The sequence below is a fragment of the Bubalus bubalis genome, chromosome 3, assembly GCF_019923935.1.
Source record: "Bubalus bubalis isolate 160015118507 breed Murrah chromosome 3, NDDB_SH_1, whole genome shotgun sequence".
NCBI lineage: Eukaryota > Metazoa > Chordata > Mammalia > Artiodactyla > Bovidae > Bubalus > Bubalus bubalis.
The window spans coordinates 16152605-16172731 of record NC_059159.1 but is presented as its reverse complement, the minus strand read 5'-3'; positions in this window follow the sequence as shown (position 1 = coordinate 16172731).

Sequence of the window (20127 nt, the reverse complement as noted above, 5' to 3'; positions counted from 1 at the left end):
ATTCCAGTCCAACACTGCAGGATTTTGTGTCTGTACTTGTTCCCTTTTCAACAATCACCAATGCCCATAATCCTAAACATAATGGGCTGATCCCCTCACATATAACCATTTTTTCTATGTCACCTACACCCAGCCAGCCAAGGGAGCGCCTCCAGCAAGGTCGTCATCTGTACGGCAGTGACAGGGCTCTCCGTGGAGATTTCCTTCCACATGCTGGCTGGCGTCACCACCACCGTGACAGGCTGGTGCTGGCAGGCGCTGTGATCGAGAACTTTGCTCCAATGAAGAGTGAGACAAGGTGAACAAGGACCACTAGGGAAGGCTTTTTAAGGTGTGTTGGAAAAAGCCAAAGAATTAGCATATCTGTGTGCCAAGAAGTGAAAAAATTTGGTGGAGTTTAAGAAGTTTCAACTAGTTATAAAAAGGCTTTTCTTTATTGTGGTCTGCACACTTCAGTAAAGGCAACTTTTCTCACGAGAGAAAAATTATAGTTTGGAGACACTTAATTTGGTACACCTGATCATTGGCTTTTTTAATTTTTCTGGCTCAGATGGTAAAGAATCCACCTGCAGTGCAGGAGACCTGGGTTTGATCCTTGGGTCAGGAAGATCCCCTGCAGAAGGGAATGGCTACTCACTCCAGTATTCTTGCCTGGAAAATTCCATGGACAGAAGGAACCTGGCGGGCCACAGTCCATGGGGTCACACGACTGAGTGACTATTTCCTTTCCTTTTAAAATAATTCTGTTACTTTATTTTTGGCTGTGCCGGGTCTTCATTCCTGTGCAGCTCTTTCTCTAGTGCCGGCAGGCAGGGGCCATTCTCTAGTTGTGGCGCGCAGGCTTATTGTGGTGGCTTCTCGTGTGGAGCCCGGGCTCTAGGGTGCAGGGGCTTCGGTAGTTGTGGCACCTGAGCTCTAGAGCACAGACTCAATAGTTGTGGTGCAAAGGCTTAGTTACTTCGTGGCATGTGGAGTCTTCCCAGATCAGTGATCAAATGTGTGTCTTGCATTGGCAGGCAGACTCTTTACCACCGAGCCACCAGGGAAGCCCAGAAACAGTTTTTATTCCCTTATCCCAGTACCTGCCTGTGCTTTGGGTTTAGGTATATAAAAGTTGAGCCTTTATTTTTCCTTCCTATTGCCGCCCGCCCCCTTCCCCCCCCCCCCACCCCCCATCTCTTTACCACTTAGCCATATGCCAAGCTCTCTTTTTTATCTGTCAGGCTAACTTGAACTCTGTAAGGGACTTTGCATAATTTTTCAGCCTTGGAATCACTAATGAGGGGCAGCAGACAATTAAACATGGTCAGGGTAGATTAAAGTATGACCTCAGTGCCACTCAGAAAAACACAGGCTGCCTGGGCTTTCAGTCTGACTCTCTTGACCCTCTTCAGGCAAGAAAAGTGCTGTGTTGGCTGGGAAGGTAGCTCCACATATGAAACTGCTCAGGAAGTTGTGTGGTTTAGATTCAAGTCTAGCAGAGTAGTGTTTCTGAAACTCACTGATCTTCCTAAGTGATGTTAATTTGGCTGAGGAGACAGATTCAACATTGTTTAAAAAATGAGGGACAGTTTGATTTGAGATGGGTGCACCAGGGCTCTCAGAGAGGAGCTGTGTTCCTGACGGCATTGCCCAGGATCAGGTTGTGGCACTGTTCCCTGGAGACCTTGGGTCCTCATGGCTCAGAAGTGATGGTCTCCTGGTCGTGCGTGCTTCATCGTGAACCTGGCCTCTGCTGATGCTGCCAAACCTATTGCTTTGCAGTGGGTCCACTAGCTGCCTTCATGTGAGTTCATAATCTCCTGGGCTCTGGCTGGGAAATCAGGACCTTGGAAATTTAGCAGGAAAAGGAAAATCTAATGTGCTAGGACATACTGCTTTCCTCTAATTGATTCCTATCTTTGATTAAAGGTGTTACTTTAGTAGTTGGGCGGGGGGCTTATATCTGACTTAAAAGATGAACTCACGACCAACAGCTTCTTTCACTCTTCACAAAGGCCTGTTCTTTGGTTTGTGGCTACAGCTGCTATTTTCAGAGCCGAGCTGCATCGATGCGTTGCACATTTTTATATGCTTCTTAATTCTGTGATTTGGGAACCTGGGTTGAGGGGTGGGAGGAATGCTGGTGATAAATTTTGCCAGTGAAAAAGCTGAAATGATGCATCACGGCTGCCTCTCCATTCCAGTGAATTTCTAGGTTCAAGATTGGGTATGGATTGTCTGTTGACTGTAGTCAGTGGGATGTACTGCATGACCAAGTTAGGGGACCAACAGCCACAGTCAGATTCCACCCTCTGGGGGCGCCCCTTGAGACACAGTAGCCAGTAACCTTGACCAAAGGCACAAACTTGGCCTCTTCACCTTGAGGGAAGCCCCAGATTGCATACCTAGAGAATCCCCATGGACAAAGAAGCCTGGTAGGCTACAGCCAATGGGGTTGTCAAGAGTCAGACACGACTGAGAAAGCACATACATTCATTCCCCACCTTCCTTTCTCTGAGTTTGGATTTCTTCATTAAACCTTAAATATCACCTCCCTTCTCTGCCAAAAATGAAAGAAAGAATATATATATATATATCTTTTTAGAAGGAACCATACTTGAAACCCTTAAGACAGCAATAGCTTGTTAGAGAAACGCCTCCACGGGGAGGAGCAGGACGGAAGAAAAGCCCTCTGATGCACAGTGCTGCCAGTGAACCCCCACGCCCTCCTCAGCCTTGCTTCCCATTACTCAACATTTATTGGGTGATTAAGACCGACACTCAGTGGAACCCACTAAATGATGAATTTCTTGGAGGAGCTTTGTATTCTCAATGCTTAGCCAGGTGGCAAACACCCGACCCACAGCCGTGCAGAGATACGTGAAGACTGAATAAATAGCTTCTTCCTGCCGAGCCCTCATCCCCCTCAACAGACATGCATCGACACCCAGTTTGTATTTAACGTCAGAGGACTGTAGTGTACACGGCTTTGATTGCAAGCACGAGCAGCTCAAGCTGGCTTAGGGAGAAAACAGAAGGTAGAAGGACATGGGTGCCTCATGGACCCCCAGGCAGAAAGGAAGAGGGGCCTAGGGAGCCCTAGGAAGTGTGTACTCCCCAGAACCCTCCAGTCTGGCTAAGGACCTTCCCTGCTGTTTGGTCCACTTGTAGGAGGTGACTATAACCCACCTCCTAATGCTGACGTGTGTGTGTGTGTGTGTGTGTGTGTGTGTGTATACAGTTGCCAGAATGGGATTACAGACCAAGCAGAGTCCCTAAAAGGCTTCCACAGAACACCATTTTTGTGACATGTGGGCACCACCATTATTTACTTGATCTTTTGAAATTACTTACAGTTTTAAACTTATTTTTAAAAGAAACTTTATATCACTATGATAAATGTAAAATAAGTATCATTCATCATGAGCAAAAGTCTTTTTAAAAAATAAATACAATGAAAACAGAAGAATAGTATAAGTTCTATCTGGATCCGATTGCTGGTGAAAGGCCCTGAACCCCAGGCCTGGAAACGCCACAGAGCAGAGTCACAGCTCTCTCAGAGCTCATGTTTGGATGGGATAATCCCAACAATATAAACCCATAAAAAATGAATCAGGTGAGGATGTACCAGGAAGAGTCAAACAGAGTAGGAAGGATACAGAGGTGGCGGGGAGCGGGGGAAAGGGCCCTCTGAGGTGGGGTGGGCAGGAGGAGGCGACATCCTTCATGGGATATGTGAGGGCAGAGCCTTCAAGACCAGAGGAACAGCCACTGCATCTCCACCCCTCAGCGTGAGCAACACTGCATCACAGAGAGAAGCTTCCGGGACCATTGCTCACTCTTGTAATAAATGTTTCTGCCTTCAGCACATTTTAATAAGAGTTACCCAAACTGACTAAGCAACAAGTAAGAATAATTACTTGTCTCCTTCAGAACCCTCAGGTCCAGGATCTGGGTTCTTTCTTCTCGGTTCATTTAGGGACTATTAAAATTATGCAGGCAGCCCAACTCACAAGAGCCTGGTACATAAATGAGGATTATTGATCTGTGATCTGAGGCATGACTGACAAGCCAAGGGGATCTCCCCAGGAAAGGAAGCTGCTGCTTGAAAAACTGAAGATCAGAAGTTGATTGTTAAAAATACACTAGAAAATGGGGGGAAAAAACAATACATCAGAGTCTAGGAGTCAGTACTATGAAGAGAAGCTCCCATCCAGCCTTGGTGCTGTCCACACAGGTGAGGCAACAACGGAGCAGATCTGTAGTAACACTACCTAGCATCTGTTTAAACCTTAATACTCTTTAAAAGGCTTTTCATATGTTTAATCCTCACAGCACCCCTGTGAAGTATCAGTACAATCATCGCCTTTTACAGATGAGGAAATCTGAAGTTCAAGGAGAGTAAACGGTTTACCAAGGTCAGACAACTAGTGTTAATCGTTAAGGTAATTAGCCTAAGATTAAGGAGGGGAGGTTTGATAAAAATGATATTTGACATAATATAGGGGTTTAAACATTCTTGGCCCCAACCAGCTGTGCCTGCCTGGGAACATGCCACACCTGCTCAGCGGTTAATCCTGTCCCCTTCCATGTGCAGAGCATGAGGAGGAGAGAGGCACCGCCCAAACCCCCCACCCCTCGCCAAGCCTTCCAGGGGAAAGGAGAACACTGTAGCTCTCAGAAGTGTAATATCAGTACAGCTCTTAAAAGTCCATGAAATCAGCTACATTATGTTGGTTGTGCAACACTGTACAATTTGCAACTTTTTCATCAAAATAAAATAATTTTAATCTACTGCATTTACTCTGTGTCTGGGGGCCCTGCCAGCAAGGCTCGGCCCGGGGTGAAGGGAGGAGCCCTTCATCTTCCCAAGGCTGTCTGCTGGGCTGTGTCCTGTGGAGTGGCACCATGCCAGCTGCTCAGAAGGGCACACGCCAAGTTAGATGTTCTGCTGTTGCCATCTTGAAATTCTTAACAATTTTTTAACAAGGGCCCCAGTCCTGCTGCTTCTGTCTTGCTTCTTCTTCCTCCCTCTTCCTCCTTCCTCAGTAAAAAAGGGTCTTTTCTTTTCTTTTTTGGCCACACTGAGAGGCACGTAGAACTATTCCAACCCAGACCCCCTGCAGTGGAAGCATGGAGTCTTAACTACTGGACCACCAGGGAAGTCCAAGAGGGGTCTTCTCTTGACTTATTTTTTCCCTTCCCATGTTGTTAGGTGTCCTTGGTAGTCCTGGGTTGGGTCTTCTCACTCAGGGAGGACCCCTGACCACTGTGGCTTTTTCTGCCTTTCCGAGCCCCTCTCTTCCCTCCCATCAGCTGGGCCTTCCAGACAGGCCCAGCCTGGACACCTCAGGCTCACTGCTCCTGGAAGGACTCCACACACGCTCCACCTTCTCATGACTGCTGCCTTCTTCTCATTCGGGGCTCAGCTCCAACATTGCCCCCTGAGGTTCCTTTCCCACCAGCGACCCTGCCCTGTGTCACTGCCACTCCTCAGAGCCCTCCGCTGCCCTCACACCATATTGTGAGGCTTTAGCGTATTCATGACACCTGGAGCCATTATTTACTTATTGTCTGCCTCCTGCCTCTAGACTGTAAGCTCCTTGGGTTCAAGAGACTTTGTCTGCTTTGTTGACAGTGGTATCCTCGGGATCTGCAACGGCGTCCTGCACACAGTTGGTGCTCAGTATTTACTGTGACACAGAATGTCACCCAGGTGCCGGGTCCCTATGGAGATCAGGCATCAAAGCAAAGAAAGTCAAGTTCTAGCATCTAATCCAGCAAGAAATAGTGGAGGGCTCCTCTGACAGTCCATTGGTTGGGACCCTGGGCTTCCACTGCAGGCAGGGGGCATAGGTTCGATCCCTGGTCAGGGAACTCCACATGCTGTGCAATGACCCCAAAAAAGTAGTGGGACTGGAGGTGGAAGCCCGTGCTGGTAGCCCAGGGACTGTGGACAGAAGGTTCCCCATAAATGTTTCTCAGGAGCCAGGCACACCTGGAAGAGAGCAGGGGCAAAAACCCACAGGACAGCAAAGCTGCCAGCTCCCTGTGGAGGAGGCCCACTCAGGGTGGTTTCATGATAACAGAGGCTGCAACAGATTGAACAAGCTGTTCCACTCTGAATCTTTAAATGCCACCAGCACTCGGATAATTCACAAATCTATGTCACAAGCTAAGGATCCCACTTGAGCCTTGAACTAGTTTATCTAACTGCCTCCTGACATCTCTTTCCCTAGAACACCCTCAGGCACCACAAACTCAGTCTGTCCGAAGCACAGACCAGGGTTGAAATCCTGGGATCACTGTTTCATTTGTTCTCTGCATCATCTTGGCCCCATTACTGGGTTCTCAGTTTCCTTAACTGTCAGTCAGGTATAAAAAACAATCCAGCAGCCCGAGCAGCCCCCTATAACTTAGCAGCCCCTTATAGCAGCCCCCACTATAACTTGCAGAGAACAGCACTGAAAACCAACCTCTGTAGGCTATTCTGTATTTACAAGACTAGTTTGTGTAAGACACACTTTATCATATATTGTATATTTAGCAGTTATATATGTGGTATGTCCCAAGGTAACTTTTGCCTGGAGAGAATAACCATGTGTTAGTAAGTGAGTCTGTAGCAGGAAGCACTGATCTGCATTTCTTCTCTAAAGTCCCAGAGAGCAGTGAAGAGGAGATAAAACCTTCAAGCTTTTGATGAGTTTCAGGTTGTTGCCTTCAGCCAGTCAGCTCTTCATGAGGCATGGGGCACAGTCTCCTTTGCAGTGCAGTACTTGGGCCCATCATACTTTTAGGGGCTTTTGAAAATGTTTTTAATTTTGTTTTTTTTTTTTTTTTTTTTAAACCAGAAGAGAGGAATTCCCTGGTGGTCCAGTGGTCAGGACTCTGAGCTTTTACTGCTGAGGGCCAAGGTTTGATCCCTGATCAGGGAACTAAGATCCCACAAGCCAACAAGCTTCACCATGCAGCCAGGGATTAAGTTTTTTAAAAAATAAATTAAGAAAACAAAACCAGAAAGAAAAAATGAATAGGATGAATAGGATGATAATGAACATATGATAATGAAGGCAGCCTCGATTATGTTTATTTTTATACCAATCAGTTCAGTTCAGTTCAGTTGCTCAGTCGTATCCAACTCTTTGCCGACCCCATGGACTGCAGCACACCAGGCCTCCCTGTCCATCACCAACTCCCGGAGTTGACTCAAATTCATGTCCATTGAGTCGGTGATGCCATCTGACCATCTCATCCTCTGTCATCCCCTTCTGCTCCTGCCTTCAATCTTTCCCAGCATCAGGGTCTTTTCAAATGAGTCGGGTCTCATTTCCTTTAGGATGGACTGGTTGGATCTCCTTGCAGTCCAAGGGACTCTCAAGAGTCTTCTCCAACACCACAGTTCAAAAGCATCAATTCTTCAGTGCTCAGCTTTCTTTATAGTCCAAATCTCACATCCATACATGACTACTGGAAAAACCATAGCTTTGACTAGACGGACCTTTGTTGGCAAAGTAATGTCTGCTTTTTAATATGCTGTCTAGGTTGGTCATAACTTTTCTTAGGACTGACTGGTTTGACCTCCATGCTGTCCAAGGACTCTCAAGAGTCTTCTCCAGCACCACAATTCAAAAGCATCAATTCTTCAGCTCTGCCATGGGCAATGATGAGACCCAGGGTAAGAGTGTAGCAGCCAGAGGCAAGAACCTGGAGAAACAAAAGCCCTGAGGCAGGGAATCTTAGGCATTTAAAGAGCTAAAGGGAGGTGGGGAAAGGGTCACCAGAAAGAATGGTGGAGGAAGTTGGAAAGAGGACTAGACCACCAAGGGTCTCATAAAGCCTGCTGAGTTAGGCTGTCTTCTTATTACATGGAGAAGGTTGGGGAGAGTTTTAGGAGAGGGAGTGGTCTGACCTGAATTACATCTGAATTTCCTGAGTTACATGGAAAATATGCTGTGGGGGGTGGGACAATCAGAAGGAGCAGTTGGGAGGCTCCCGGTGATGCAGGCAGCTAAGGGTGCACTGAACGTCAGGGGCGGCTAGGAAGATGGAGGGATGGAAGTTCAGAGGGAAACTAGTGGTTGGGGGGCTGCTGAGGGAGGAGTGGAATCAGGACAGATGACAGATGACGTGAGGGTTGGTGTTGGTCGCTCAGTCGTGTCCCATTCTTTGAGACCCCATGGACTGCAGCATGCCAGGCCTCCCTGGCCTTCACCATCTCCAGGAGCTTGCTCAAACCCATGTCCTTTGAGTCAGTGATGCCATCCAAACATCTCATCTATCGCCCCCTTCTCCTGGCTTCAATCCCTCCCAGCATCAGGGTCTTTTCTAGTGAGTCAGCTCTTTGCATCAGGGGACAAAAGTATTGGAGCTTCAGCTTCAGCGTCCGTCCTTCCAATGAATATTCAGGACTGATTTCCTTTAGGATGGACTGGTTGGATCTCCTTGCAGTCCAAGGGACTCTCAAGAGTCTTCTCCAACTCACAGTTCAAAAGCATCAATTCTTTGGCAGGAGAGAGGTGCTCAGCTTCTTTTATGGTCCAACTCTCACGTCCATACATGACTACTGGAAACACCATGGCTTTGACTATACAGTCCTTAGTTGGCAACGTAATGTCTCTGCTTTTCAATAAGCTGTCTAGGTTTGTCATGAAGTAATGCAACCGGATGCCATGATCTTAGTTTTCTGAATGTTGAGCTTTAAGCCAACTTTTTCACTCTCCTCTTTCACTTTCATCAAGAGGATCTTTAGTTCTTCTTCACTTTCTGCCATAAGGGTGGTGTCATCTGCATATCTGAGGTTATTGATATTTCTTCCAGCAGTCTTGATTCCAGCTTGTGCTTCCTCCAGCCCAGCGTTTCTCATGATGTGACAATATACAGCCTTGACGTACTCCTTTTCCTATTTGGAACCAGTGTCTTGTTCCATGTCCAGTTCCATGTCCAGTCTCTGTTGCTTCCTGACCTGCATATAGGTTTCTCAAGAGGCAGGTCAGGTGGTCTGGTATTCCCATCTTTTTCAGAATTTTCCACAGTTTATTGTGATCCACACAGTCAAAGGCTTTGGCATAGCCAATAAAGCAGAAATAGATGTTTTTCTGGAACTCTCTTGCTTTTTCTATGATCCAACAGATGTTGGCAATTTGATCTCTGGTTCCTCTGCCTTTTCTAAAATCAGCTTGAACATCTGGAAGTTCACTGTTCATGTATTGCTGAAGCCTGGCTTGGAGAATTTTGAACATTACTTTATTAGTGTGTGAGATGAGTGCAATTGTGCGGTAGTTTGAACATTCTTTGGCATTGCCTTTCTTTGGGATTGAAATGAAAACTGACCTTTTCCAGTCCTGTGGCCACTGCTGAGTTTTCCAAATTTGCTGGCATATTCAGTGCAGCACTTTCACAGCATCGTCTTTCAGGATTTGAAATACAAATCTATTTGAAATGGCAAATAGATGGGGAAACAGTGGAAACAGTGGATGACTTTATTTTTCTGGGCTCCAAAATCACTGCAGATGGTGATTGCAGCCATGAAATTAAAAGATGCTTACTCCTTGGAAGGAAAGTTATGACCAACCTCAGTTCAGTCGCTCAGTCATGTCCGACTGTTTGCGACCCCATGAATCACATCACGCCAGGCCTCCCTGTCCATCACCAACTCCCGGAGTTCACTCAAACTCATGTCCATCAAGTCAGTGTTGCCATCCAGCCATCTTATCCTCTGTCGTCCCATTCTCCTCCTGCCCCCAATCCCTCCCAGCATCAGGGTCTTTTCCAATGACTCAACTCTTCTCATGAGGTGGCCAAAGTTTTGGAGTTTCAGCTTTAGCATCAGTCCTTCCAATGAACACCCAGAACTGGTCTCCTTTAGGATGGACTGGTTGGACCTCCTTGCAGTCCAAGGAACTCTCAAGAGTCTTCTCCAATACCACAGCTCAAAAGCATCAATTCTTTGGCGCTCAGCTTTCTTCACAGTCCAACTCTCACATCCATACATGACCACTGGTAAAACCATAGCCTTGACTAGACGGACCTTTGTTGGCAAGGTAATATCTCTGCTTTTCAATATGCTATCTAGGTTGGTCATAACTTTCCTTCAAAGGAGTAAGTGTGTTTTAATTTCATGGCTGCAATCACCATCTGCCGTGATTTTGGAGCCCAAAAAATAAAGTCCGACACTGTTTCCACTGTTTCCCCATCTATTTCCCATGAAGTGATGGGACCAGATGCCAAGATCTTAGTTTTCTGAATGTTTAGCTTTAAGTCAACCTTTTCACTCTCCTCTTTCACTTTCATCAAGAAGCTTTTTAGTTCCTCTTTACTTTCTGCATAAGGGTGGTGTCAACTGCATATCTGAGGTTATTGATATTTCTAGACAGCATATTAAAAAGCAGAGATATTACTTTGCCAACAAAGGTCCATCTAGTCAAGGCTATGGTTTTTTCCAGTGGTCATGTATGGATGTGTGAGTTGGACTATAAAGAAAGCTGAGCGCTGAAGAATTGATGCTTTTGAACTGTGGTGTTGGAGAAGACTCTTGAGAGTCCCTTGGACTGCAAGGAGATCCAACAAGTCCATCCTAAAGGAGATCAGTCCTGGGTGTTCATTGGAAGGACTGATATTGAAGTTGAAACTCCAATACTTTGACCACCTGATGTGAAGAGCTGATTCATTTGAAAAGACCCTGATGCTGGTAAAGATTGAGGGCAGGAGGAGAAGGGGATGACAGAGGATGAGATGGCTGGATGGCATCCCCAATTCAATGGACATGGGTTTGAGTGGACTCTGGGAGTTGGTGATGGACAGGGAGGCCTGGCATGCTGCAGTTCATGGGGTCGGAAAGAGTTGAACACAACTGAGCAACTGAACTGAACTGAACTGAACTGAAGTTTTGTCATAGCTTTTCTTCCAAGGAGCAATAAGTGTCTTTTATTTTCATGGCTGCAGTCATCATCTGCAGTGATTTTGGGGCTCAAGAAAATAAAATCTGTCACTTTTTCCATTGTTTCTCCATTTGTCATGAAGTGATGAGACTGGATGCCGTGATCTTAGTATTTTGAATGTCGAGTTTTAAGCCCGCTTTTTCACTCTCCTCTTTCACTTTCATCAAGAGGTGCTTTAGTTCCTCTTCGCTTTTTACCAAAGAGGTAGTGTCATCTGCACATCTGAAGTTATTGATATTTCTCCTGGCAATCCTGATTCCAGCTGTGTTTCATCCAGCCTGGCATTTCTCATGGTGTACTCTGCATATAAGTTAAATGAACACCTTGAGCAGAGGTGAGGGGAATGCTGTTATTGAATGAGAAAGAAGACCTCTTTAAGACTGTTTGGATGTGTTAAGTTGGTATGTTGATGGCATGTCACAGGGGAGATGCTGAGAAGAAAGTAGGGTACCTGGAGCTGGGGCTTGCCTGGTGGCTCAGGTGGTAAAGAATCTTCCTGCAGTCGAATGATGCAGGAGACCTGGTTTTGATCCCTGGGTTGGGATGATTCCCTGAAGAAGAAAATGGCAACCCACTCCAGTGTTCTTGCCTGGGAAATCCTATGGATAGAGAAACGTGGTGGGCTACAGTCCATGGGGTCGCAGAGAGTCAGACCCAACGGGGCTACTAACATCCATACGTGGGGCTGGACGCAGGGGATGTCAGAGCTTTGATGCTGGAAGTGTGGGCGGCATCAGCATGCAGCAGGTATTAAAGCCACCAGCCTAGATAAGACCACCTGGGAACTGAAGAGGAAGGGCCCAGAACAAAGGCCTAGGTTCCCCCAACATTCACAGGACTGGTGGAAGGGAAGGATCAAGGAAGGAGGGGGCAAACTGAATGTGTGGTGAGGCAGAAGCCCAGCGGAGACTGCCATGAGTGACCCCGGCCAAGGCCAGAGAAGGTCTTTTAGGTTTGGTGAAGAAGTCACCCTGACTGTGGACAGTCTGAGTGGAGTGGTAGAAATGGAAGTTAAATTTGGGCGGGCCTGTTCTTTGCCTGAAATCTGGATTAAAAAGTAACTACGGAGGACCTTCTGGAGAAGGCAATGGCAACCCACTCCAGTACTCTTGCCTGGAAAACCCCATGGACGGAGGAGCCTGGTAGGCTTCAGCCCATGGGGTCGCTAAGAGTCGGACATGACTGAGCAACTTCACTTTCACTTACTTGCATGTATTGGAGAAGGAAATGGCAACCCACTCCAGTGTTCTTGCCTGGAGAATCCCAGGGACGGGGGAGCCTGGTGGGCTGCCATCTATGGGGTCGCACAGAATCAGACATGACTGACGCGACTTAGCAGCAGCAGCATGAAGAACCTTTGGGGGTCAAATGAGGAAATATGAAATGGACTTTATATTAGATTATTGTATCAGTATTCGATTTCTTGGATGTGATAATGGTCTGCAGTTATGATACAGGAGGGAAATGGGCAGGGCACAACCTTTAAAAGAATGGCATAACCATTGAGGATACAACAAAAACTAGTTAGAACTGATCAGGCCCAAGATGGTGGAAAACTCGACTTTCAGTGGACCCTGAGCCTTGTTATACCCTCACTGTGATATGTTGTTGGGCAGTCGCTCAGTCATGTCCAACTCTTTGTGACCCCATGGACTGCAGCACGCCAGGCTTCCCTGTCCTTTACCATCTCCCGGAGCTTGCTCAAACTCATGCCTATTGAGTCAGTGATGCCATCCAAAAATCATCTCATCCTCTGTTGTCCCCATATATTAGCATCCACATGGCACACTCAGACTTCCTGGGTGGTTCAGTGGTTTGGACTCTTCACTTTCAGTGCCATGGCCAGGGTTGAATCACTGGTCCGGGAACTAAGATCTTGCAAGCCAAGCAGCGTGACAAAAAAAAAAAAAACCCTACCCCATATTTTGGGTCCGGCTCGCCTTTTGAGGTGGATGGCATTCTGTCTGTGGAACGTGGATCTCTAAATATCCTCTTCTTACCTAAGACTTTGCCTCTTGCTGAACTACTTTTGCACTAAGACATTAAGAACCTAAGCTTCACTACATCCTGAGACCAGATGTGCAATCTCAGTTAAAAGACAGTGGGTTCAAGTCCCAGTCTGAATTTTGGCTGGGTTGGAGTCCCATCTGAGTTGTGCAACTTGTTATGTAAGAGAGGTCTGATCCTTAGGAGATACATGTTTTAGTGTTTATTGGAATATTTAGGGTTGAAGGAGCAAAATACCTGAAACTTTCAAGTGGTTCAACAGTAACAACAAATTATACATGTATATTGGAGAAGGAGATGGAAACCCACTCCAGTGTTCTTGCCTAGAGAATTCCATGGACAGAGAAGCCTGGCAGGCTACAGTCCATGGGGTCACAAAGAGTTAGACATGACTGAGTGACTAACACATATATGTATATACATGTATTATGTATCAGATAAGATCAGATCAGTCGCTCAGTCATGTCCGACTCTTTGCAACCCCATGAATCACAGCACACCAGGCCTCCCTGTCCATCACCAACTCCCGGAGTTCACCCAGACTCACGTCCATCGAGTCAATGATGCCATCCAGCCATCTCATCCTCTGTCGTCCCCTTCTCCTCCTGCCCCCAATCCCTCCCAGCATCAGAGTCTTTTCCAATGAGTCAACTCTTCGCATGAGGTGGCCAAAGTACTGGAGTTTCAGCTTTAGCATCGTTCCTTCCAAAGAAATCCCAGGGCTGATCTCCTTCAGAATGGACTGGTTGGATCTCCTTGCAGTCCAAGGGACTCTCAAGAGTCTTCTCCAACACCACAGTTCAAAAGCATCAATTCTTCGGCACTCAGCCTTCTTCACAGTCCAACTCTCGTATCCATACATGACCACAGGAAAACCATAGCCTTGACTAGACGAACCTTTGTTGGCAAAGTAATGTCTCTGCTTTTGAACATGCTATCTAGGTTGGTCATAACTTTCCTTCCAAGGAGTAAGCGTCTTTTAGTTTCATGGTATTATGTATAATATATATAAATTGTTATATGTGTTATATATGGGCTTCCCAGGTAGCTCTAGTGGTAGAGAACTCACCTGCCAATGCAGGAGACATAGGAGACTCAGGTTCAATCCCTGGGTCGGGAAGATTCCTCTGGAGAAGGGCATGGCAACCCACTGGTTTTTCTTGCCTGGAGAATCCCATGCACAGAGAAGCCTGGCACGCTACTGTCCACAGGGTCACAAAGAGTCAGACGTGACTGAAGTGACTTAGCACGCACACCTGCATGTTATATATGGGTATGTGTATAGGTATATTATTTATTAGAAAGAGATAGCATATGTGGCAGAATGATAATTGGAAAATCTAGGTAAGGGGTAGTTCAATAGTTTTTCAACTTTTCTATAGGTTTAAGTTTTTACTTAAAAAGATTAATGAGCTGGCAGGGCTGTGTTCCAACCCTGTGGTTGTCTGACCTGAGGCATCCAGCCCTGGCGCCTGCGGGCTTTGGGGTGGGGCCAGGTCTTGGTACCTCCCGGAGAGCTCATGCAGGTCAGCGTTCCCAGTGCATTTGCCATCGGTCTCCTTGTCCTCACAATGAGCCCTGGTTGCGCCCACACACACCCACAACCCCTGCCCCCCACTCAGGAGACCCTCCATGACCCAAAGTTTTTGAAGAGCTGGACGATCCAAGTAGCAGGTCATTTTCTCTCAAATGATCTCTTTGATTTCGGATATGAAGTTCAGCCACAGTGGGAGTCTCATGACCAGACACTATCTGACCATCAGAATTTGGGATCTCAACAAGGAAAACCGCCCCTTTGAGACTTCCTCGGTTTTCAATTATCTCTGCAGTAAGCTGTGTTCCGCCTTGGAAAATGACTGCATTTTTGAGTTGAGTGTGTGTGTAATGGGTCACACAGTCTCATCACACACAACAGCTACTACAACAACAACTTGAGAATATTTGACTGAAACACCAACCGTGATGTTACGCTTAAGGCCTCAAGTGAAGTCGCTCAGTCGTGTCAGACTCTTGGTGACCCCATGGACTGTAGCCTACCAGGCTCCTCTGTCCATGGGATTTTCCAGGCAATAGTCCTGGAGTGGATTGCCACTTCCTTCTCCAGGGGTCTTCCCAACCCTGGGATCGAACCCGGGTCTACCACATTGTAGACAGACGCTTTACCATCTGAAGCCACCAGGCCTCAAGCGAAAACAGCAAACCCCTGCTAAGTCACTTCAGTCGTGTCCGACTCTGTGCGACCCCAAAGACGGCAGCCCACCAGGCTCCCCCGTCCCTGGGATTCTCCAAGCAAGCAAACCCCTAGCTGTCCTAAAAAACAAGCCTGGGAGGCAAGCAGAGAAAAGACACCAGTGTCAACTTTAGCAAAAAGTTCCTGGACTTTAGCAAAACAAGATCTTGCTTACAGCTCAGCAGCCTTCAGAAGATATTGTAGCAGTGACAAACAACCTATATGTATTCCAGTCACTACTTAATAATCCCACATACTGAGTGCTAGTTCAACACGTTCTTAAGTGTTTCTTCGGATGTTCACTTGATGGATCAGCCTTATCTTCCCTCTTCTGGAAACAATTGGGAAAGAATTCAATGGAGTTCCACTTTTCCAAATCCCCAGCTCTAAGAAACTTTGTCAAACCCAACAGGTTCTGGGACACATCTGTTTAGAATTGAGAACTGCCAGCTAGCAGTATTTATTCCATAGCTGACTTGAATTTCTGATGTTTTTATTGCACCATTTTCTCTGGTGGATCCAGTGTTTTGTTTTTAGGTGCTGCAGAGATAAAAATGAGATCATAGTGTTTAAAGAGAAAAAATATATAAGTTTTTTTGAATTAAGCAATTCCATTTGATTGGAAAATTTCAACAAAAAATAAATACCCATTTACTCTTAAAAAAAAAAAAGTGAACAGCAGGTGAAGAGGAAGTGGAAACAGCCAAGTTGTCAAGGAGCGTTGTCCAGGTAATAGTACCTGAGAGGATAGTGAGGTCAAGAGAGGGTTTTATACCAAAATGTTTAAAATGAGAGGCAGCATAGTTGCTGACAGGAATGCGCCAGTGGAAAGGGAGCAATTGACGATATAAGAAGGAGGTGGAAGGTTCGGGGTGAAGTCCTTGGGAAGGCAGGTGGGTGGCCCCGAGCCCGGAGGGGACACTGTGCTTAGGTGCTGTGCCGGGCCTTGGGGTCAGTGGCCGGGGGCATCCTTTTCTGCAGGAAATAGGGTCTGAGGCGCTCAGCTGACAAGAGTTAGGAGGGGCAAGTAGTAGTTTCAAGAAGATTGGGCGCACAGCCAAGAAAAAACAGACACGTTTGCTGTTTTGTGTTTCAGATCTGAAGGGAGATTATTCGTCAGCTTAGCGCAAGGGCCAGCAGAGGAGAGAGGCTCAGTCCGCACATCTCTGCTACTCAGTGTTTCGTCTGTAACAAGAGGGGAACTGAACCAGGGGCTCTCAAAGGATGCTGCAAACTCCTGTTCATACAGGGCCCCTTATGACCCCTGATGGGCTGCTTTCACTGAGTAGCACGCGTTTGGCTGGTTTAAGGATTCAAGATGGCTAGTAAAAATTGGACACTTGCCTAAGAGGTTTCTAATTGAGGGTAAAAGCCAAGAGGTAAGAGAGACACTTGAAGCCTACTTAAGGCTTGAGGGCACCCCGGGGGAACAAGGGGGTGGCCCAGAGGTCGCTGGGGCTCCGAGATGCCTTGACAACGTGTGGGCAAACACAGTGCGAGGTCCCTCGGAGAGTAAACTCTGCTGTCTCCGGGCTCTCGTGGAAGCTGGCATCGCACAGCGTGAAATGAAACAGCACACTAATGTGATTAACACTGAATAAACCTCCGTGTGTGGGCAAATATAGCATGAAGTGGGTTTAGGAATTTTAAAATACCTATTATTAAAGACAGCCTGCAGGGCTGCAGTGGCATCCGATGACAAGCCAGAGGCTGCTACCAGCATCTAACGTTCCCATAGTCCTTTCCTTCGGCAAAGTGCCTTTGCAGGCTTCTGTGCCAGGCACTTCCCTGATCCCCCCAGGGGTTATCACCACTACCCACTTTATAGATGAAGAAACTAAACGGATTATCAGTAGATCTCTCAGACCGTGGAAAGCAGAGACCATGGAGATCATCATCAGCTCCCCATGGCTGGCAGGGAGTCGGGAAGGGAAGGAGCCTCCAGCCCCTGAGAGCCTGCCCAGCAAACTGTGAGCTCTGTGCTGGGACCTGCACGTCTGGCTGGCGGCTGAGCATCAGGCCCTGGGCTGCAAGCCTTGTGCAGATGGTCTCACTTAGTCCTGATGACAACCCTTGGCAGTGGGTATTATTAACCCCAAGAGGAAACTGAGGGCAGACAGGTTAAATAACTTGCCAAAGGTCGCCCGGCAGAATTAGGGTTCAAGTTTAGATTTGTCTGAACTAAAGTGAGTGCTCCTGACTGCCAAACTGGACGCTGTCTTCCAGAAGGGCACAGTGTGGGCTTCAGGAATTTTCGAGGCCCCTGTGCTGGAGAGAGGTTAGCACAGAGCTCCAAGGTCTTGAAACCACACACATCCAGCACCAGTGTCAGTGCCTATTGACTGAGGGGCTGACAGTCTGAACGGTTGTACGAGTAGAGATGTGAATTACTGTCTTGTGGGGTCTTCCTCTTCCAATTGACGATTTCCCCAAAGCTTATGAATGCTTAATCTAATCAAGGCAAAAAGGCATCAGAGAATCGCAAGGCCTTTCCTTTATTAACTGTCAAGTCCAATCTGTAGGCTGTTTACGTGCCAAGGTCAGAGATCACACTTCAGCTGCTTGCCTTTCATTCATCTCGCAAAGCCTGGAACATAAAGTTTATTGATGCAAAACTGATTGGCAGGCAGGGGTAACGAGGTGGCCGGGACAGGGAATATCTGAAGGAGTCCTAAGCCTGCTAAGTCCTAAGTCCTAAGCCTCAGGTCAGTCCTGCTCCCCAGCGGGGCTAACTCCACAGGCTCCAGGTGACTGGCCGTAGCTCAGAGCTTTCCACACCACAGTCTAGATGAGCAGCACACGCCTGGACCATGGGCAGAGTTCACAGAGCCAGGCAAGATGGGGAGGGAAGGAGTCCTTTCTGCCTGTTAGTTTGGAAAGGAGATGGTGAAGCACAGGTTAGGTATGGAAGGTCTTGAAACCACACACATCCAAGGAATTCCTGTGTCAGCCTCCACTGGAGAGGCCTGGGAATTGGAAAGAGGGAGGCATTGTTACACCTGCAGCTTTTGGCCAGCCCTGGACTAAGTGGCCCCGTCTGTGGCCAGTTCCTGCTGGGGCCTCCTCTGTGCGCATCAGCAAGGGGAGGTGGGGAAGCACACGTGAGTCCATGCCCGACTCTCTACTTGCAGTGTCCTCAGGAGAAAAGCCAGGAGTAAGGCACTAAGTTCCAAAAGAGGGCACTGGACCCAGGGATTGTTGTTCATGCCACTCAAGATGGGGCGGGGTCTCAAATATTATTTGTTCTTTAAAAAATATATTTATTTGCTTATTTATTTAGCTGTGTGGGGTCTTAGCCATGGCACGTGGAATCTTTCGTTACGATGTGTCAACTTCTCTTTAGTTGATGCGCCTGGTTCAGAAGTTGCAGTGAGGGCTTCGTTGCCCCGAGGCATGTTAGTTCACTGACCAAAGATCAAACCTTCATCCCCTGCGTTCTTAACCACTGGATCACGGAGTGAAAGCGAAAGTAAACTTGCTCGGTTGTATCCGACCCTTTGCGACCCTGTGGACTGTAGCCCGCCAGACTCCAGTGGGATTTTCCAGGCAAGAATACTGGACTGGGTTGCCATTTCCTTCTCCAGGGGATCTTCTCAACCCAGGGATGGAACCCGAGTCTCCCACATTGCAGGCAAACTCTTTACTGTCTGAGCCACCAGGGAAGTTGGATCATGGAGGGAGTCCCTCAAATATGACTCATTTTTATCAGGACCAAACTGGATTTTGCATTATCTGAGAAAAAGCCCTGACTATAGGTCATTTAAAAAGATTTCTTAATTTCTGCAATTCAGTAATAGTGGTTTTCCACAGCAGTCAGCTATCTGGATTGAACCCCCCAACACTCACACATCACAAAGCAAAAAAATAACAAAATTAAACAAACCAAATCCCCTGGCCTCGGTTTATTTCCAGTCCAGGTTAAAGGTCTAGTCTGAGCAGTGAATGACTCCTCTCCTGGTCTGTTTCTGGACAGGCAAGGGGGCAAAGTCCCTCCTCCTCTTCTCCATGACAAGGCCAGGCCTGGGCTGTACAAAGCTCCACAGAGAAGTGCCCACCGACAAGCGGGGCCGGGCCAGGGCCCCAGTGGCCACGACCTCCCTCGAGTTCTGTCAGTAAATGATGAGCAATTGCTACCATCGGGCACTGGGATAGGAAGATGATTAACACAGGATCCCAGAGACCCACACATAAACCACTGACCATCGTAAAAACCAAGAAATGCCCTGTTTGTAGTAGGAATAAAATGTTTCAGGGGCACAGAGAAAGAAGGGAGAGGGAAAAGCTTCGGTGGTTCTCAAAGTGGTTCTCAGACGAGCAACCTCAGTGTCACCCAGAAATTGTTAGAAATGCAAATATAAGCCCCAGCCCAGACCCACAGAGTCAGAAATGCTAGAGGTAGGGTTCAGCAAGGTGTGTTGCAAGATACCTCCTAGGTGATCCTGGTGTGAACTGCAATTGGAGAGTCATGCAGGGGCTGGCAAACTGCCTATTTTTGCAAATAAAGTTTAACTGGAACATGGCCACAGTCGTTCATTCTGTGTCATCAGTGGCTGTCTTCCTGCCATGCTGGCAGGGTGAGACTCGCAACAGAGACAACAAGGACTTCGCAGCCTAAGGGCCTCTGGCAGCCACGCTTCAGTCAGCTCAGTGCTGGGACCCAGCTCTAGTTTGAGGACTTCCTGAAAACACTAAACAGTCTATTTTAAGTGTGAGGAATATATATTACTCACCACAGTTAGAAAGGTAGGTTAAAAAATCAAATGAGGAAGAGAAGAAATCATAATTCTAGGGAAGCCCCTGGTTAGACTCCCTGTCCCGCTCTGCTGTGCTGGATGCTTTAGGAAGCCTAACTACCCCTCTAAGATGGGCACCATTTCCCCCTCCCTTTAAGAAAAATGTATTTATTTATTTTCCACTCTGCTGAGTCTTTATTGCAGTGTGGACTTCTCTCTAGTTGCAGTGCGTGGGCTT